Genomic DNA, 19,679 nt, shown 5'->3' on the forward strand with positions numbered 1-19,679 from the left:
AGCTTCATTTTTACATATACCTCAGAATCACTCTCAAAGAGCCAGACATTGTGGGTGAAAAAAAATAAAAATAAAAAGAACATTTAGACTGCAAGAGGCAATTTTAATATCCTCATGCTATGAGCCGTTTAAGCTCCTTAGTCCAGATAGACCTGCTGTCTTAGAAAGCAATGAAAACAACTGATCTTCTGTATAAAAATAAGAAAAACAGATACTTTTGGTAGTAGAACTTCCGATTCGCCTGAGTTTGGTCACCTGTCCACATGGGAGTTTGGAATCTGGTGCCGCTACTCTTCGTCCTGCCATATGGTGTCACCAGAAAGTGGGACCCCGGGGACTTAGGAAAGGAAATAAGGACAGACAAAAAGTCGGAGCCACCACACTATTCCAGACCAATCTACAGAAACCTTGAAGGAAAAGCCCCAAACGCAAGCAGCTGACCAAATGCTTCCATACAATGGAGCAGTTTCAAAATCAGTAAAGAAAATTGCCCTATTTGAGGCACTTAAACCAAAACCACAAATAATACCTTTGGCAATGGACTTCTTCCTTTGTGCTCTATCCCCTTTTATTCAGCAAGCATGGATTAGGCATGCTTTAGGTGCCAGGCTTTCTGGTAGATGCTGTACAAAGAGTCAAAAGTCAACTCTATCAGTCAGTGAGCAGTCATTAAATATTATGGAATGAATGAACTAATAAATGCATGAATGAAGGAATAAAATTTCAATAAATCAGGTTAAGGGAGAAAAAACAGATAAGCAAATGGTATGTATAGAATACAGAGAAGTGAGTAACCAGTTCTAGCCAGGGTAGTAGAGAAAGGCTTCAGGCTTGAGGTGACCATCAAATGGATAATGGCCAAATGAATGGGGGAAGAAGAGGTCTTTCAAACAGGCAAGTGAATAAGCATAGCATGAACAAAAGCTTAAAGCAGACATCAACAAACGACAGCCCATGGATCAAATCTGTGGCATCACCTGTTTTTTGTAAATAAAGTTTTATTTGGACGCAGCCGTACCTGGTCATTTACATTTTGTCTATGGCTACTTTCACATTACAACAGCAGCACCAGCTTGTTGCAACAGAGACCACAAGACCTCAAAAAACTAAAATATTTACTATATATCAGGGGCTTGTAGAGAAGTCTCAGCTGCTGGAGCTCAGGAGTCCTAAAAGGGGCTCAATGAGAGATGAGACAGAAGGCACCAGACCCTGAAGGTTATTCTATGCCATATCAAGAAGTTTGGTCTTGATCTTCAAGAAATGGGTAACAAGAGCTATTTTGCATTTAGAAATGTTTCTTGAGTGTCAGGATAGAGAAGAGATATGCAAGACTGCAGTTGGAGACCAGTTCTCCAAACCTTACATCTCTGACAAATTCTTTGATTCATCAAACATCAGAGAGCTTAATGTTTGCCATGCATCTTGCTATATGATTGGGAAACAGAGCCACTCAATCAACATTTATTGATTAAAGGAATTAAGGAAGGAATAATGACAACATTTTAATAGCATCATTATTTAAAGGTTTCCTGAACAGGCTGCTTCTGCTATGAAGCCACTAGCTGAGATTCCTGCCAGTCTCCAGTTTCTACACCAGTAGACATTGAGATCCAGACGTGAGGAGGTTAATAGTGAAACACAAGCCAGAGAGAAATTCCTTCCTTCATCTCTGTGCCAACATCATCAAATACCAGTCACTGGCCAAACCGGTGTTTATTATGTGCCCTGTGGCCTAATGAGAGGGGATGAGACAAGAAGCAGCTCAACTAACAACTGTCATAAAAATAATATCTTTGGGTTCCATGTGGCATTTTTCGTTGGAAGGTCTTGAATCATTTTTTTTATCTTGTGTAACTATTATTTCCATTTTATTTCCACTAAAGGAAAAGCCAAAGCACAGGGAGAGGTTGTGACTCGCCTAAGGTCACTGAGCAAATCAGAAAAGCAGTTTTTAAATGCTGGGAAGAGTTTCAGGATATGGGAAATCCAGTTTCCTTCTCCATCTAGAATGGGCCAGGTTCATGACTCAGTAAGGAACACAGCATTATCCAAGCTAAATGTCTCCTAAAAAGGAATCATGCTAGGGGTGCCTGGGTGGCTCAGTTGGTTTAAGCGTCCATTTTCAGCTCAGCTCATGATCTCGAGGTTTGTGGGTTAAAGCCCCGTATTGGGCTCTCTGCTGTCAGTGTAGAGCCCACTTTGGATTCTCTGTCCCCCTGACACTTGTGCTCATGCTCTCTCTCTCAAAACTAAACATTAAAAAAAAAAAAAAAAAAGGAGTCATGCTAGAGGAGATTCAGGGAACAAAGGTCTATGGCAGGTTCATGTTTCCACTAGTCACTCATTGTCCCTGCCCATCGAATTTTAATACCTATTACCCAAGTCCATTACAGGTGCAGAAGATCCTCTTCAAAGGTCCAGCCTAAGGAAGTGGAGGACTCTGGTTTGGGGGTGTCTTTCCTTTTTGGCCATCCCCCTGCCACCATTGCCCATGAAGTCTAAGCCTCCCTCCCCATTCCTTTACTCATTAGGAACCTGTGCCAAGGCTAGCCAGAGGTTCCATTTGCTCTGCAATAACCCTGTATTCACCTTCTGTCCCAACATAAGTACTCATAAATACCCCTTTCACTCTAACAAATGTCCCAGTTTGGACCATAAATTAATTGTGTGGTCCTTCTAGCTCTGACAAATCAGGATGCTTCTACATTCCATCTGAAAGCCCTCAGACACTTCCTCTAAACAGGATTATTCTATCTTAGATACTTTTGTTTTCTAGACCCAGGATTTTTTTAAAAACCTGTAATTCCCATACGGTTAGCATAGTGTTATATTGGTTTCAGGTATATAATATAATGATTCAACAATTCTATGTGTTACTCAGCGCTCATCATGATAAGTGTACTCTTAATCCGCTTCACCTATTTCACCCATCCCCCCCCCCCACCTCCCCTCTGGTAACCATCAGTTTGTTCTCTATAGTTAAGAGTCTGTTTTTTGGTTTGTCTCTTTTTTTCTTTGTTTGTTTATTTTGCTTCTTGAATTCCACATATGAGTGAAAAATCATATGGTATCTGTCATTCTCTGACTGACTTACTTCATTTAGCAGTTTATAACCTCTAGATCCATCCATGTTGTTGCAAATGGCAAGATATCATTCTTTTTATCGCTGAGTAATGTTCCATAGTATATATACACCACTTCTTCTTTATCCATTCATCTATCAATGGATATTTGGGTTGGTTCTATAATTTGGCTATTGTCAATAATGCTGCAGTAAACATATGGATGCATATATCCCTTTGAATTAGTGTTTTTGTATTCTTTGGGTAAATACCTGGTAATGGAATTACTAGGTCTTATGGTAATTCTATTTTAAATTTTTCGAGGAATCTCCATACTATTTTCCCCAGTGGCTGCACAAGTTTGTATTCCCACTGACAGTGCATTAAGATCCTGTTTCTCCAAATCCTCACCAACACTTTCTTGTATTTTTTATTTTAGCCATCTGACAGGTGTGAGGTGATACCTCATTGTGGTTTTGATTTGCGTTTCCCTGATGATGAGTGATGTTGAGCATCTTTTCATGTGTCTATTGCCATCTGTATGTCTTCTTTGGAGAAATGTCTGTTCATATCTTCTGCCCATTTTTAATTGGATCATTTGGGAAGTTTTTTTGGTGTTGAGTTGTATAAGTTCTTCATATATTTGGGATACTAACCCTTTATCAGATATGTCATTTACAAATATCTTCTCCCATTTAGTAGGTTGTCTTTTAGCTTTGTTGATGGTTTCCTTTGCTCTGAAGAAGCTTTTTTATTTTGATGTAGTCCCAGTAGTTTCTTTTTGCTTTTGTTTCCCTTGCCTTGGGAAACATATCTAGAAAAATGTTGCTATGGCCAATGTCAGAAATATTACTGCCTCTGCTCTCTTCTAGGATGTTTATAGTTTCAGATCTCACATTTATGTATTTGATCCATTTTTAGTTAATTTTTGTGTATGGTAAATGTATCTGTAGATTGATTTGGGTAGTGTAGACATTTTAACAATATTTGTTCTCCCAATCCATGAGCATGGAATATCTTTCCATTTGTTTGCATCATGTTCAATTTCTTTCATTAGTGTTTTGCAGTTTTCAGAGTATAAGTCTTTTACTTTCTCAGTTAAGTTTATTCCTAGATATTCTTTTTGGTGCAATTGTAAATGGGATTATTTTCTTAATTTCTCTTTCTGCTATTTCATTATTGTTGTACAGAAATGCAACAGATTTCTGTACATTGATTTTGTACCCTGTGACTTTGCTGAATTAGTTTATCAGTTCTAGCAGCTTTTTGGTGGAGTCTTTAGGATTTCCTTTTTTTAATGTTTATTTTTGAGAGAGAGAGAGAGAGAGAGAGAGAGAGAATGAGAAACAGAGCATGAGTGGGAGAGGTGCAGAGACAGAGAGGGAGACACAGAAGCGAAAGCAGGCTCCAGCCTCTGAGCTGTCACCACAGAGCCCAACACAGGGCTCAAACTCATGGACTATGAGATCATGACATGAGCTGAAGTTGGACACTTAATGTCCAACCGGGCAGGCACCCGGGTTTCCTTTTTTTTTTGAGAGAGACAGTGCACATGTAGGTGTCAGTGAGAGAAGGACAGAGGGAGAGAGAATCTTAAGCAGGTTCCATGCCCAGTGTGGAGCCCAACATGGCGCTGGCTCCATCTCAGGACTGTGAGATGATGACCTGAGCCGAAATAGAGTCAGATGCTTAAGCAACTGAGCCACCCAGGCACCCCTAGGGTTTTCTATATATAGTATCACGTCATCTGCAAATAGTGAACATTTTACTTCTTCCTTATCAATTTGGATGCCTTTTCTTTCTTTTTTCTTGTCTGATTGCTGTGTCTAGGACTTCCAGTACTATGTTGAATAAAAATGGTAAGAGAGGACATCCTTGTCGTATTCCCGATATTAGGGGAAAGGCTTTCAGTTTTTCACCATTGAGTATGATGTTAACTGTCAGGTTTTCCATACATAGCCTTTATTATGTTGATGTATGTTGCCTCTAAACCTACTTTGTTGAGGGTTTTCATCATGAATGTACTTTGTTATACTTTGTTAAATGCTTTTCAGCAGCTTTTGAAATGATCATATGGTTTTTATCCTTTCCCCTGTTGATGTGACATATCACATTGATCGATTTGTGTATACCAAACCACCCTTGCATCCTGGGAATAAATCCCACTTGAATGTGGTGACTGATTTTTTTAATGTACTGTGGGGTTCAGTTTGCAAATATTTTGTTGAGGATTTCTGCATCTATGTTCATCAGAGATATTGGCCTGTAGCTCTTTTTTGTGTAGCGTCTTTATCCGGTTTAGTGTCAGGGTAATGCTGTCCTCATCAAATGAATTTGGAAGCTTTTCATCTTCTCAATTTTTTGGAATAGTTTGAGAAGAATAAATATTAACTCTTATTTAAATTTTTGGTAGAATTCACCTATGAAGCCACCTGGTCCTGGATTTTTGTTGTTGGGAGTTGCTTTTTTTAACACTTTTTTTTAAAGTTTATTTATTTTGAGAGAGAGAGAGAAAGTGCACACACAAGTGGGGAGGGGCACAGAGAGAGGGAGAGAGAGAATCCTAAGCAGGCCCTGCATGGTCAGCGCAGAGCCCAATGTGAGGCTTGATCTCATAAAACATGAGATCATGACCTGAGCCGAGATCAAGAGTCAAACACTTAACCAACTGAGCCATCCAGGTGCCCCAGGAGTTTTTTGATTACTGATTCCATTTCACTGCTGGTAATCAGTCTGTTTCAACTTTCTATTTCTTTGTGATTCAGTTTTGGGAGGTTATTTATTTCTAGGGATTTATCCATTTCTTCTAGGTTGTCCAATTTGTTGGCATATATTTTTCATAATATTCTCTTATAATCCTTATAATCCTGAGGTTAGACCCAGCATTTTGAACTCATGATAGACCCAAACTACCAATCAGTTCAGGGATCTCCTTTTAGGGGTGACCTAATCTCTATACAAATGTCTGGTAATAGTTTGCTGTGCAGTCCACATAACAATTACTAATTGTTATAAATAATTTCCTTGCCTTGTGCTCTTCCATATCTTTCATATGTCGCTCCTTGCACCATTCTCAAGAAGCTGACAAATCAACCGTCCTCTCTGTCCCCTAAAAGGGCAACTTACAGTCCTCTATTCTCCAGCCCAAGCACTCCCAAGCATCAGAAACAAATTCTAGTAGAGCTTTTAGGAATGTGGTTTCAGAGTCAGACATACCTAGATTCAGGTCTGGGTCCTGTCACTCCCTAGCTGGGTGACCTCTGGCAAACACTTAACTTCTTTAATTTTCCTTGTCTATAAATTTCCAACAAATATGAACTACATGAACTAGACACTGCTAGTTACTTAGCCAATAGCCATGCCTGTTTCCTTCCTTCCTCAGGAAGGACACATTCTTGATTACCAGACTCCCTCACTGCTAGATGTGGGCATGCAAAGCAGTTCTGGACAATGAGGTGCCCCAAGAGGCACCAGCTGGAGTTTCTGAGAAAGCTTCTTGGAGGGAGCAGATTCAGCTTGTATTCACCCTTTTGGTTTTGCCACTTAGACTTTGCCCTTCTTCCTTCTTTCTGCCTAACAACCGGTTGTGATGCACAACGCTGAACAGGCATGTTGCAAACATGAGGAAGAAAGCCTCAGAGAAGGAACTTGGGTTCTTGATGGCACCAAGAGGCCTTCATACTCATCCTGAAGTACCTGCTGCTACACTTCTTATTCCGTGAGAAACAAATCCCTCATTTGGGTGGATGGAAGTTAGATTTCTGCTACTTGCAGTTAAGCCAGTCCTAAATAATACAGACTTCAGAGGGTTGTGGTGAACATTAAATGAGCTTATTACATAGCCTAGCACATAGCAAATACACAGTGAATAGTTGGTGATGATCACTATCATGATAATGATCATTATTAGTCATTACCATGGACCTTAAAGACAGGAACAAGAACAGGTAGCAATGGCAGTCTTGCTAACCTTCAATAGCACTAGTACAAAAATGCCTGTGATCTCTCAAGCACACAAAACAGTCACCTGCAGATGCATGGACAAGAGATGTCCCCATCAGCAGCTAATGAAGCCAGTTCTTCAAAGCGCTTGTCGGATCCCAGAAGCACAGAGAAATGAAATTCCACTTGGGAATGAGCTCTTTCTGTCTTGGAGGCCCCGCCTGGTTTCCTTTCTGGATAGGGAAACCCTCCATAGTGTGTAATGTGTCTCCTGGAATGGTGGGCTTCTCTGAATGACAAGCAAAGCACAACACTTTCAAGGATATCATTATTTCACGGGAACACAGTATCTGCTAAGAAATCAAAGCCACGCCTAAAACCTGCTGACCATAGGGACACATGTTCAGATACAGCTCTGGGAAATGTAACTAGCTTTCCATCACCTAATTGAACTGCCTGCCAAGATCAGACACGGATGAGACCTACCTGGAGTCCTCCTGGAGTCCTACAAGCCATAGACCCATCCCACCCCGACACAACACCACTCCAAGTCTGTAGATACAGAGTGTGAGCCGTTGAAAAAACAAAACCAAAAACAAAACAATTGTCTGTGGGTCTTTGAGTTAAGCAGAACTAGGGTTCAAATCTCAGTGGGTTACCTACAAGCCAGGTAACTTTGGGCAATTTTCCCTCTCTGAGCAGCACTTTTCACATGTGTAAAACAAGGAGAAGAATGTTCATTTCATAGGTTTACCAAGAATCGAAGGCAAAGCTGTGGGTCATAGTGCTTGGCACAGAGTTGTCACTAATTTCCTTTCTTTCCCTAACAGTAGGATGGCCCTGGCCGACTGACTTGCATTATCCATCCCCCAAGCTCAAGCAGTGGAACCAGCTCGGGTCAATGCCACCGAGTGCAGCATACTGCTTTCTGCCCTGTGCGTCATCATCCATGTTTTCAGGCCACACTTGGGAAGCCAAAGCTTTCCCTGAAGCTGAGGTCATAAAGCAGAAAAAGACAAAGCTCTGCTTTCAGAGAGCAAGGCTGGCAGTGAGCAAAGCCATCTCTTAGTGGCCAACCTGCCCCCTGGGTATGGCAGTCCCCAGGAAACCCAGCAGGAAAGAGCTGGCCCACTTGGCCCTTCCACCCACCAGTCATACGTGACCCCTGGACAGAGCTAAGGAGTGGGGAGCTACTCCACCTAGTCTCTTCGTCCTCTGGACACAGCACTCTTGTGCCCCAGCTTCGGACAGGATGGAATATGACAGTCACAAGATTCACACTTCAAGCCATGAAGCATACTCTTCTTGCTACATCACCTGGCAGGTGTCCTTGGCAGCTGGTTCCAAAGCTACAGCAGTATACACAGGGTTTTGCTCACCTACATGTCATGGGAACGGCTACTAATGTTTTCCCCGCTTTTCTTTTAACCACTGGCTTATCTGGGGACACATTTCAAACAGGATTTGTGGTTATCGAGACTGGCTAAATACCTGCACGTTCATTTCTCTGTAATTCCATAAGCTGGCAACACAAAACCATGCAGAAACTGGAGGTTCAGGGCCCATATATCATGGCTTAACACAAAATGGGGTTTGTCAAGGGTGTAAGAACAGATGAACTGGTCATAACAAACAGTAAGTATTAGTTGTATGCCAGGATCTGTGCTAAGTACTTTACTTTCTATTATTATTACAGAAATAATATTTAAAACATGGGAATACTGAGGCTTCTTAGTATATTCTAGATATTAATCCCTTGTAAATTTCTGATATTATAAATCTTTTCTCATTCTGTCATCTTTTTTGCTAACTTTGCTTATTGTGTCGGTCCTTTAACAGATATTCTTAATTTTTAAAATGTAGACACATCTATTACATTTTCAACTTATGGTTTGCAGTTTGAGAATCTTTAACACCTCTAGTATCTTCTTCTGTTAGCTTTATAATTTTTAAAAAATTTTTAAATGTTTTTATTTATTTTTTAGAGAGAGAGAGAGAGAGAGAGAGAGACAGAACACCAGCACGGGAGGGGCAGAGAGAGAGGAAGACACAGAATCCGAAGCAGGCTCCAGGCTCTGAGCTGTCAGCACAGAGCCCAACACAGGGCTTGAACCCACAAACTGTGAGATCATGACCTGAGCCGAAGTCAGACGCTTAACTCACTGAGCCACCCACGTGCCCCAATTAGTAATTTTTATTTAATTTACATTCTAAATTATAAATAAATTTATAATTTTACTTTCACACTGTCTTTCTCCTTTGTACATGCTTGAGTTAGGCACCAATCTACTTTGTCTGTATATAATGAGCTACTTGCCCACTACCAATTAGTGTTTCAGGCAATCTGTCCTTTCCCCACTGATTTATGGTGCCATGTTTATCCTATAACAGGTTCCCATTTAGAACTGTAGAGTTGGGTCCATTTCTGATTCTCTGTTCTTCTCCATAGATTTATTTGGCTGCTCCTACACCATTTCCACACTGATTTTACATGGGAGACTGAGTCCTCCTTTCTACTCTTCCTTTTCAAGACTGACTTAGGCACCATGAACTTTTACTCCTTTGTATAAGTTTAGAGTAAGTATGTTGAGGTCCTCAAAAAAAACTTGCCATAATTCTGACATTGAATTTATAGGTTAATTTTAAGGGAAACTAACATATTTATACATCAAGGACATGGCATATCTTTCCATTTATTCAGCTCTTCTTTTATTTTTTTAAAAATTATTTAATTAATCAATTAATTAATTTTTGAGAGAGAGAGAGTGCAAGTGGGGGAGAGAGGCAGAGCGAGAGAGAGAGGATCTCAAGTAGGCTTCATGCTCAGCACAGAGCCTGACATGGGGCTCAATCCCACAACCTTGGGATCATGACCTGAGCCAAAATCAAGAGTCAGATGCTCAACCAACTGAGCCACTCAGGCACCCCTCACCTCTTCTTTTAAAATGTGTAATTAAGTTTTAAATTTTCTCATAAAAGTATTTGTTAGGCTATTTCCTGCATACTTTATAGTTTGAGAATTGTATTTTATGTTCTATTATATTTTCTAGATGGCTTTGCAAAATTTGATAAAGACTAATAATTTTTTTTTTTAAACTGACCAGGTGTTCACCATCCTTGCTGATCTTTCATTTTACTTTGTTGATTAAATCTGTTTGTCCAATCTTTACATCTCCTTTTCCTTTTTCCTTCTCTTCCTGTTATGGCCAGAAATGGCAATATGTTAAACAATTTAACAGTTAACTGTTGTTAAACAGTAGCAGTGAAAGCAGAAAATGTCTCAGTTTTCTTTTAAAATCACATGGATGGTTCTTTACAGTTTTCAACAGCATCTATGACTGTTACACCTCAAGGTGGTAGGGAGAACAATTATTGGTCCATTTGACAGATAAGACTCAGTATTGTTGGGTTTTGGGGGATCACATGACTAGAAAGGAACAGAATTCATATTTAGGTCTCTGAAGCTTCAAGTTTTATACTACAGCAGACTAACTTACATCTAGTCAAAATGTATAAAATTGCATGATTTAATCCAGCAATACACAAAGCAAATTTTTATTGAGATCTTTTAGCATCCTGAAAAAGATGATCTAATATGATCCTATCATTTTTAAAGAGAACTATACCAGGTGATTATTAAAGGTTCTAAACTTCTTCAAAGTTTAAGACCCATATGTCCCTATCAGTTGGGGCTGTAATTCTATTAAGACTTTGAGTCTATACAATGGCAAACCAGTCACTTAAATTAATCAATCTTTTATATTGTTTACCAATTGTTTAACACTGGGCCTCATTCCAGAAAGGATTTTAAAGTGTTTTATGAGGTCTATCATATTTAAGCTGAAATGAAATTTCTAATAAAGGATTGGGAAAATATGGACTAAAAGGCAAAGCCGCTAAACTTGAGGAAAGAAATGCTCATCATTAACTAGAAATGTGTCTCCTAACTCTACTATAACACTTTATTATTTCATAACAATGGAGAGCATATGTACCCTTTATACTCATGTTAAACCATCATTAGTATAAAAAAAGAATTTGGGTCTTGTACAATGGCAAAACAGTCCGCTAATTTGGTGACTTTAGGTAAACAAGTCAGCTCTGTGGGACAGAGGCGGAATGGGAGAGAAGTATTAATCAGGTGGATTTTACTAATATCGCAATGCACCTACCACTTTCACTTGGTTGGACTTACTTCAACACTGAAGAGCTGTCATAAAAACAATACGGCTGTTTCCATTTTCAGAAGGAAAAATCAAGAAAATCAGTTTCTTAGTTTTGCAAAAGTGACAGATCTCTGGACAGGACTCATGAATTAAGCCCAGGTCTACTCGGCTAGCTCTCTGTAATCAAGCCCCATGATTCGCCCTTGGAAATCAATGCCTCTTAAATGCATGGAATGACATCTCCACAGACACACAAGCAGATGCTTCCCACAACCCCTTTATAAAACTAACCATCAGGAAGTAATAAGGGACTGCATTTGTTCCTGACAATCAGGGTATTTTTCCCCCCATTCTTGCATTTCCACTTAGGGAATGTGTGAGAGAATGTCATATCTCATGCCAATACTTGAAATGTGCACATTTATGCTGCCTTTTGAAGGGGAGCCAGGCTGAAAGAGCAAGAAAACACACATAAGGATGAAAAGGGGCTCAAGGAAGAAGTATCAAAGTGTATCAGAAAAGGAAGCCAGAAAACCTAGTCTCTCTTAAACGCTGCTTTGTAAAGGGAGTACTGAAATACAAAATGTAGCCAAGCAGAAGGCTTACATAACTGTGAACAAGATGAGGGGAAAGGACTTGTTCCAAATCCATCATATTTATTAGAACCACTGATTTCCCTTGAAATGGCACCTGTTTTACAGTGAAATTTACATATGAGCTAGCTAAAAAAAATGTTGTTTTTATGAGAAATAAGTATTGTCAGAAAGAATAATAGATTCCATTTTAAATCCTTAGGATTATAAAACTGAGCTTTTAACAAATGAAGCGAAAATTTTGGCTCCAGGACAGGATCATCATAAAGGCAGTGATTTCTGTTTAGTCTCTTCTTATCAGCAAGAGGGAAAATAAAATAACATCAACTGAAACTAATACAATTTTCCATGGCAGAATATAGCACTACAGCTAGTAATGCAGTGGCAGTCTGTGCTGAATGAATTTTCTATTTTAAAAAAGCCTATGCTTCTTAAACACACGAACTGTATGAGTTTATATCTGGCCAACTCTTGTCCCCACACCTGTTCATTCAGGCATTAGGCTTAAGCGCTTTTAAAGCAAGTGAATGTATCTGTACAGCAACAGATAAAAATAAACTCAACTATTCTTGTAACATTATCAAAACGATCTGACCACATGGAAGATCATGTTTCATGGGATAAAGTGGTTAAATTAGATGTTTCCTCACGTTTTATGACTGGTTTGTCTTATTCACTGCGTATAAAATAGCTGACCTCCATTCCAGAAGCATGAGTAGCAACCAAATTTAATGCTATTTGCTCAGAGGCTCGAACACTGCTTTTATTGCCTCTGAGGCATAGCTTCTGAATGTGCTACTATCACACAGAGACCCAATATTTGGTACATAATAGAAGAGGAACATTTAATTCAGCCAACAATATATTAGCTCTGTGGGGTAACCATTTATACTTCAATGTTGGTCAACTCTTGGGAAATAAAGTTCAGGAAGAAGGTGGATAAGTCATTATCTTTTAGAGTAAGTTTATATACTTATGTGTATGTTTATATTCATATATGGAATCTCTGTAATAAGAAGTTCCCAAGCACAGCCAATGACAAGAGCAGACAGTAGTATCCTTCCCCAGCTCACTCATAATACGTTTGCCATATTGGCAATGGGGTCCTGAAAAATCCAGGTATGGTGGATTGAATCATTGGTCACAATTTTCTTCACATCCTTCCCATATTAAATTATTCATGCACATTCAGTATCATGTGACTCTGAAGAGCAGTCTACTGCGGGTAAATTTTTTCCTCATCCTATTTATTTTGGGCGTGGCCATACAGCTTGCTTTAGCCAGTGCAATGTTCCTGAACATGAAATGAGGTGTAAATTTGCTTATGTGTGTGTGAAAAGAGCACGCTCCAGGAGGCCATTGGTCAAAAAAGGAGGAGCACCATGGGAGAGAGACCTGAACCCCGGAGTCCGGCCAAGCCCAGCGAAGTCATAGCCGATGCACAGACTCATATGAAAGAAATAAATGCTTATTGTTTCAAGCCAGTTGTGGATGATTGTGCCAGATTGTTGTAGCAAAATGCCATCTCAGGACTTAGCACATACTGTCCTGCTACCAGGAATTATCATGATAATTACCTGACTACTTAGTACATACCGTTCCTGCACATACTGTTCCTGCTACTGTTCCAGTTACTCTTCCATGTCCACTCTTTGTCCAGTTAACTTCTACTCATGCTTCATATCTTGGTTTAAATGTCTTCTATATGGCACAGATGTTGCAGACCACATTAACTCCTCTCCTACATCTTGTATTTCTCCTTTTGTAAGATTCATTACATTTATAATTATTTGGTCCATGTCATCCAATTAGACTATAAACTTATTTGAGGAATGGGGCCACAGTTCATTGGTATATTCCCAGCACACAACACACAATGGCTATCAGGGTGGATTTAATAAATAATTTGTTACGTATTTTTTTTAAGGCATGTGATTTTGCTACTTATGGTTGGGTAAGAATCTTAACTTTGTGGATTTCAGCCACTGTAAAATGAACACAGTAATACTTATCTCTTAAGGTGGTTATGATTAAATAAATTAACCAATCAATTCAACATTCCAAGTATCTGACACATAGGTACATAGATAACCTGGTAACTTGGCACTTGATAACTTACAGGGTTTTTGTTGTTGTCATTGGTTTATAAATGTTTATTTATTTTTGAGAGGGAGGTAGGGGCAGAGAGAGACAGAGGATCTGAAGCCAGCTCTGTGCTGACAGCAGAGTCCAATGTGGGGCTTGAACTCATGAACCGTGAGATAATGACCTGAGCTAAAGTCAGACGCTTAACTGACTGAGCCACCCAGGAACCCTGTAATTTACTGTTTTTAATATGATAGTAAAGATAAAGACATCTCCTCTTTGTGTTAAAAAAAGATGTGTTTTAAAGTGATGTTTTGGCAGAAAAGGAAAATATTACATTGTATCACTACCAGTGATTGTTTGATTTAGATATTTTAAAATATCATGCTTAATTACCATGATGCGAGTCTGTTTTAAAAACAATTTAAGGGGCGCCTGGGTGGCGCAGTCGGTTAAGCGTCCGACTTCAGCCAGGTCACGATCTCGCGGTCCGTGAGTTCGAGCCCCGCGTCAGGCTCTGGGCTGATGGCTCGGAGCCTGGAGCCTGTTTCCGATTCTGTGTCTCCCTCTCTCTCTGCCCCTCCCCCGTTCATGCTCTGTGTCTCTCTGTCCCAAAAATAAATAAAAAACAAAAAAAAAAAAAAAAAAAAAAAAAAAATAAAAACAATTTAAGGCAGAATTCAGCTGAGAAGAAACAGGTTTGCAATTGATACCTGGTTTATTTTAAAGAGTCATTAAGTGATTCCATCCTTTTAAAAAAGAATGAAATTCATCCTTTCTATTTTTGAAAAATGTTCATCTTTAATTCATTATTCAGAGTTGGCATTTATGTTTGTCAAAATATTGTTCTTCATTCCCATAGGTATCTTTTACATCAGTGGGACTTTATTTAATTTAAATCACTTTTTTCTTTTGCCAATAGCAACATATGTCCATCATAGAAAGTTAGAAAACACAGGTAAGAATAAAGAAGGAAAACTTATTTCTGTAATCCTACCACCCCAGAGATAGCCACCGTATATCATTCCAAATATTTTTATTCAAATACATTTAAAAAAATAATGATGAGGTTGTTTTTATATTAGTCATTTGGGTTTGATTTTTCATTTAATTACCATGACTATCCTTCTATGCCAATAAATATTCATCGACAATATCTTTTTATTAATGGCTTTCCATTGTACAGAAATACCATCATTTACTTGAGCAATCCCCAATTGTTGGAAATTTTGTATATTTCTTCCTTTCTTTCTTTCTTTCTTTCTTTCTTTCTTTCTTTCTTTCTTTCTTTCTTTCAACTATTACCATCAATGCTTGTGTGAATGAGTGAAGAGATACAATGTCACTCAAAGCCATTAGAAAATGGCAGCCATTGGGGTACCTGGATGGCTCAGTTGGTTAAGCATCTGAATGTTGGTTTCAGCTTAGGTCAAGATCTCACAGTTCATGAGTTGGAGCCCTGTGTCAGGATCCATGCTGCCAGTGCAGAGCCTGTTTGGAATTCTTTCTCTCTCTCTCTCTCTCTCTTTCTCTCTCTCGCTCTCTTGCTCTCCCTCTTTGCCCCTCCCCTGGTTGTGTTCTCAAAATAAATAAATAAACTTAAAAAAAGAAAAGAAAATGGCAGCCACTTACTGGTATCTTGTAGTTCAGAGTACAATAGATCATTATCCTGACCATAGTCTGTTTCTTTCCTTACATTTCTTACAAAGAGTCCGGGACCATCAATGGAAGATGATAAAGGTGAGTAGGTAGTAGGTAAGATTGGGATAACATATGAGTAAGGACTTCTACTTCTGGTCTCAATAATGAATGTACAAACCAGAACCTATAAATTAATACATGATCAAAAATACTGTAACAAAACATGGGCCCACATTTTGAAACAGGAATATTTCCCTTTCTGCAGCTACCACATCCATATTTGTTTTCACAAACATTTTTTCCCCCAATCTGGTTGGTTGGTTTGACAAGTCCTGTGAGCTTCATTTTACAGATACAGGAGCTGAGGCACAGAAAGGCTGACTAAAGTGTCCAAGGTCCCACAGATTAGTGGCATAGCCAGGGTCTGAGCCCACGTGTCCTGGCCCACAGACAAGCGCTCTTTCAATGCTCTCTTAGTTCCCTGGGACTGTGAATACTGGGAATTACTAAGAATAGAGATGAGGACACAGTGTGGCAGGGAGATTAGTGGAAATACAATGCTTCTGAGAGACAGCACGGAGACATCTGTTAGCTATTTAGCATGGGTCTAACATCCTCAGTCAGAGGATAGTAAATATCTCTGTTCATCTCTCTAAGGTGACATGACCATTGTTGCTTAATTAGAAATTTGTCCCTTAAAGAGCTTCAATATTCACAAAAGAAAGGTGCTGCTGAAAAAAGAAAATATTTTCTTTGCTTCTGTGCAAATGATGGAAGGGAGATTTGGCTCAGGTTAAGGAATTAGTGGAGATACAAAAATTATCTAATGATAAGACTATACTCCTGAGTCCTTTGAATGGAAGGATCATGAGTCTCCATTGTACTTAACACACAATTTACAATACAGTGAAAATCTCATACAGCGCAATCAGAATTGCTAATTAATGGGCTAATCAGAAATGTTAGGGAGAAAAAAAGGATACGTTTATGTTGTAATGTTATATTTTAACTTAAATAAATGTAAATGTATTCACCGATCTGGTGGAAGGTCTTGGTCCTTTCCCTTACTATGAGTTCACTGGAAAGGTTCCAAAGCTACATTTTTTTTTTTACCTATACCACACCCATAAGATCTTGTTTTTCATTTCCAATTTTTCTTTCCTTGTAGTGAGTGAGAACTTACAGACAGTTGTGAACAAAATACTGTAGATTTTATTATTTTTCCCAATCCTTCCTCATTAACTAATTGGTCATTACTGAGTCTTTTCAAAGCATTATTCCATTTATATTACATTTCATTTTAATAATTCTCTCTCCAGACTCGTGTTTCATTAGTTATTGTAATACTGAAGTAAACTGTGTAATTTGAATAATGAATAAAACTGGCACAAACATGTTCAGGAACAAACAATTCTGACTCTAAGAAGTCGAGAAGAGTCAGCTCTTGGGGGAAGAGATGGGCCAGCACCAGTGGACTTGGGTTTGGCCTATGGAGTTGTGTCTTTACCAAGGAAACAAGAGCATGGGTTTCTCCTATAGTCACTTAAGTGGAACTTGGCTAAAGGAACACCCACCATAGTTTTCACTAGTTAACTGTTAATATTAAGCAGTGTCTTTGTAAACAATGCCATTATCAGTCCCCGGAAAAAATTTAAATTATATCTGTCACACTTATACTTAGAGTTTTAAAGTCCCATCCTCCTTACCCCAACAAATCCAGAGTCTGTCAATTTGCCTTATTCAAGCACTAAGTTTGGGTTCATATCATCCCTCTTCTAAGTCCTTAAAAGACCCAATTTCTCACCAGGGTTGCCTCTCAAAATGGGAAGGAAGGGCTGGATAAATACATAGAAACTCAACGTTTGTTTTCTTCTGGGCACTTACAAACATCAGAAGCTTTCCTATTTTTTCTTTTTTTTTTTTTTTTTTGTTTCCCATGATTTGAAGGTACATTCTGTGAGAGATGGGACCTCATCTGTTTCATCCACCCTTGGATTCGTGGCACACCTAGCATAGCACCTGGCACAGAGGAGCGACACAATAAATGTGAAATGAGTGACTGATTTCATCTGGCTGCCCTGACTATACACAACATAAACGCCGTCCACACTGATTTGATCTCATTTAATTACTTTTTTTTTCCTTTTTAAGTTAAATTTCTCCACTGTTAAAAGTTTTCCAATTGGCAAAAATGCAGTCTACAGAAGGTTAGATTCCAATCTTATACACATCAGGTCAGAAAATTACTTTGCTCCAGAAAATAAAAAGCACAACCACTAGAGCCGTGAATTGGTTACACTCAAGGGTTGTACCAAGGGGTTTCATATGGCCATTCAGACCTAGCCTTAATAAACAATCTTGTATATCCACATATGACAGCAGCCAGTCACTCACAAGGTAACATTGTCCCAGCAAGCACACTTCCTGTCACTTCTCATCCCACCTACAATTCCAAGGCTGTCATCAGACCATCCATTATGGGCCATGACCAAACTGCCAAAAAATGAAGAAATAAAGAATCTGTGCTTTAAAACTTTGTTTTGTTAAGTAAATGTTTTGTTCAGGCACACTTAGATTTGTAACCGAAAAGAGGAAGGCATGATGAAAGAAATTTTTGTTATAATAGATTAATGAAAAAACCAATTATATTATAGATGAAATGAACAACTCATTTCAAGAGACAAAATGGGTAATAGAGAGCTTCCTCAGATGAAAGAAAAATGAAAGGAAGGAAGGAAAAGAGAAAGAAAGTAACAAAGAACTATGTTTGCTTTGTCAATTAAAAATAGAGTCAAGATTTCACACTGGCCCAACAGGGTGAACATGGCCCCCACTGGGTCAACATGGATCCCACAGGGTGAATATGGATCCCACAGGGTGAACATGGACCCCCACAGGGTGAGCATGGCTCCCACAGGGTGAACATGACTGTCATCTCCCTTTAAGCACAACCTTTCACACAGCCTCCCAAACAACAACAATAGAGTTTGTCTCAGATCTTCCCTCATCTGCACATTCAGCCATTAAAACCATCAAGAACTACCTTTAAAATGTCCTGCAAATTTAGCCCTTCTCCATCCCATTGATATTGGTTCAGGCTTTGGTGTCCATAGCTATGGGCAGTTACAACAGCTCCAAATGGTATGCCTAAGAGTGGTCTCTGTGCTAATCCATCTCCATGCTGCCACCAGACGTCCCTCTCACCCAAGATTCTTGGCATCCACTTCTACTTCCAGATGGTTCAACTCATCTCTGAAGTCTCATCTCTTGTCTTCTTACAACCACACTTTTATGCTTCATGCACAATCAGGAAATAGTGGGCTGTAAGAGTCTGAAGCTCAGTGAAGTTCTACAAATGTATAGATTTATAAATATAGTACTTACTTATTCTTAGTAGTTCTATAGTGAATACTGTGGTGCACCATCCAGTTTCTCCCTACTCCCTGCCCTTTCAAGACCATGATGTCCATTCCTCCACTTGTTCGCAGCTGAACTCCTGTCCAAAGGAGTTGCCTCACACAACCTTATGTTCCCTCCTGGTCAGCAGCGCACGTGACTGAAGCAGGACACAAAAGCCCAGACCCCTTGCCTTGATGGGGAAATAACTCTGAAGGGTTATCTCAGGTCCGAAGCTTCCCGTGGAATAGGCTGAGCCTTCTGTTGTGACTATATGATAGTTCGACTACTTTCTCTGCCCAAACCCGCATCCCTCACTTCCAGGGAGCATTTCCCAATGAACTTCTTACATGGAAATTTCAGTCTCAGAGTCTGTTTCCAGGAAACACATGAAAAGAGAGTTTACCTCTTTAAACTTAAATGTATATATATATATATATATTGTTTCATAATTAGTGACTTTAATTTTAATTAATGTTCATTATTGACTATTAAGCATCTTCAAGGTTTTGTTTTTATTCAGAATGTTTAAAAGAAAAGAAAGGACATCTATATCTTTAAAAAAAAAACTATTAATTATCCAAAATCTATAAAGAGCTTATCAAACTCAACATCCAAAAAACAATCCACTTAAGAAATGGCAAAAGACATGAATAAACATTTTTCCAAAGAAGACATCCAGATGTCCAAAGGACACATGAAAAGATGCTCAACATCACTCATCATCAGGGAAATACAAATCAAAACCACAAGGAGATACCACCTTAGACCTGTCAGAATGGCTAACATTA

The 19,679-nt window shown here is 39.0% G+C and overlaps 1 long non-coding RNA gene across 1 annotated transcript; it reads left to right on the forward strand.

The window, feature by feature from the left end:
- Window positions 1-8,563: 8,563 nt before the first annotated feature.
- Window positions 8,564-17,583, forward strand: LOC132693962 (uncharacterized). The gene is made up of 3 exons (XR_009617073.3): window positions 8,564-8,642; window positions 15,561-15,591; window positions 17,440-17,583. It is a non-coding gene; the product is annotated as an uncharacterized LOC132693962 (long non-coding RNA).
- The last annotated feature ends 2,096 nt before the right edge of the window (window positions 17,584-19,679 follow it).

The sequence above is a fragment of the Panthera onca genome, chromosome B4, assembly GCF_046562875.1.
Source record: "Panthera onca isolate mPanOnc1 chromosome B4, mPanOnc1 haplotype 2, whole genome shotgun sequence".
NCBI lineage: Eukaryota > Metazoa > Chordata > Mammalia > Carnivora > Felidae > Panthera > Panthera onca.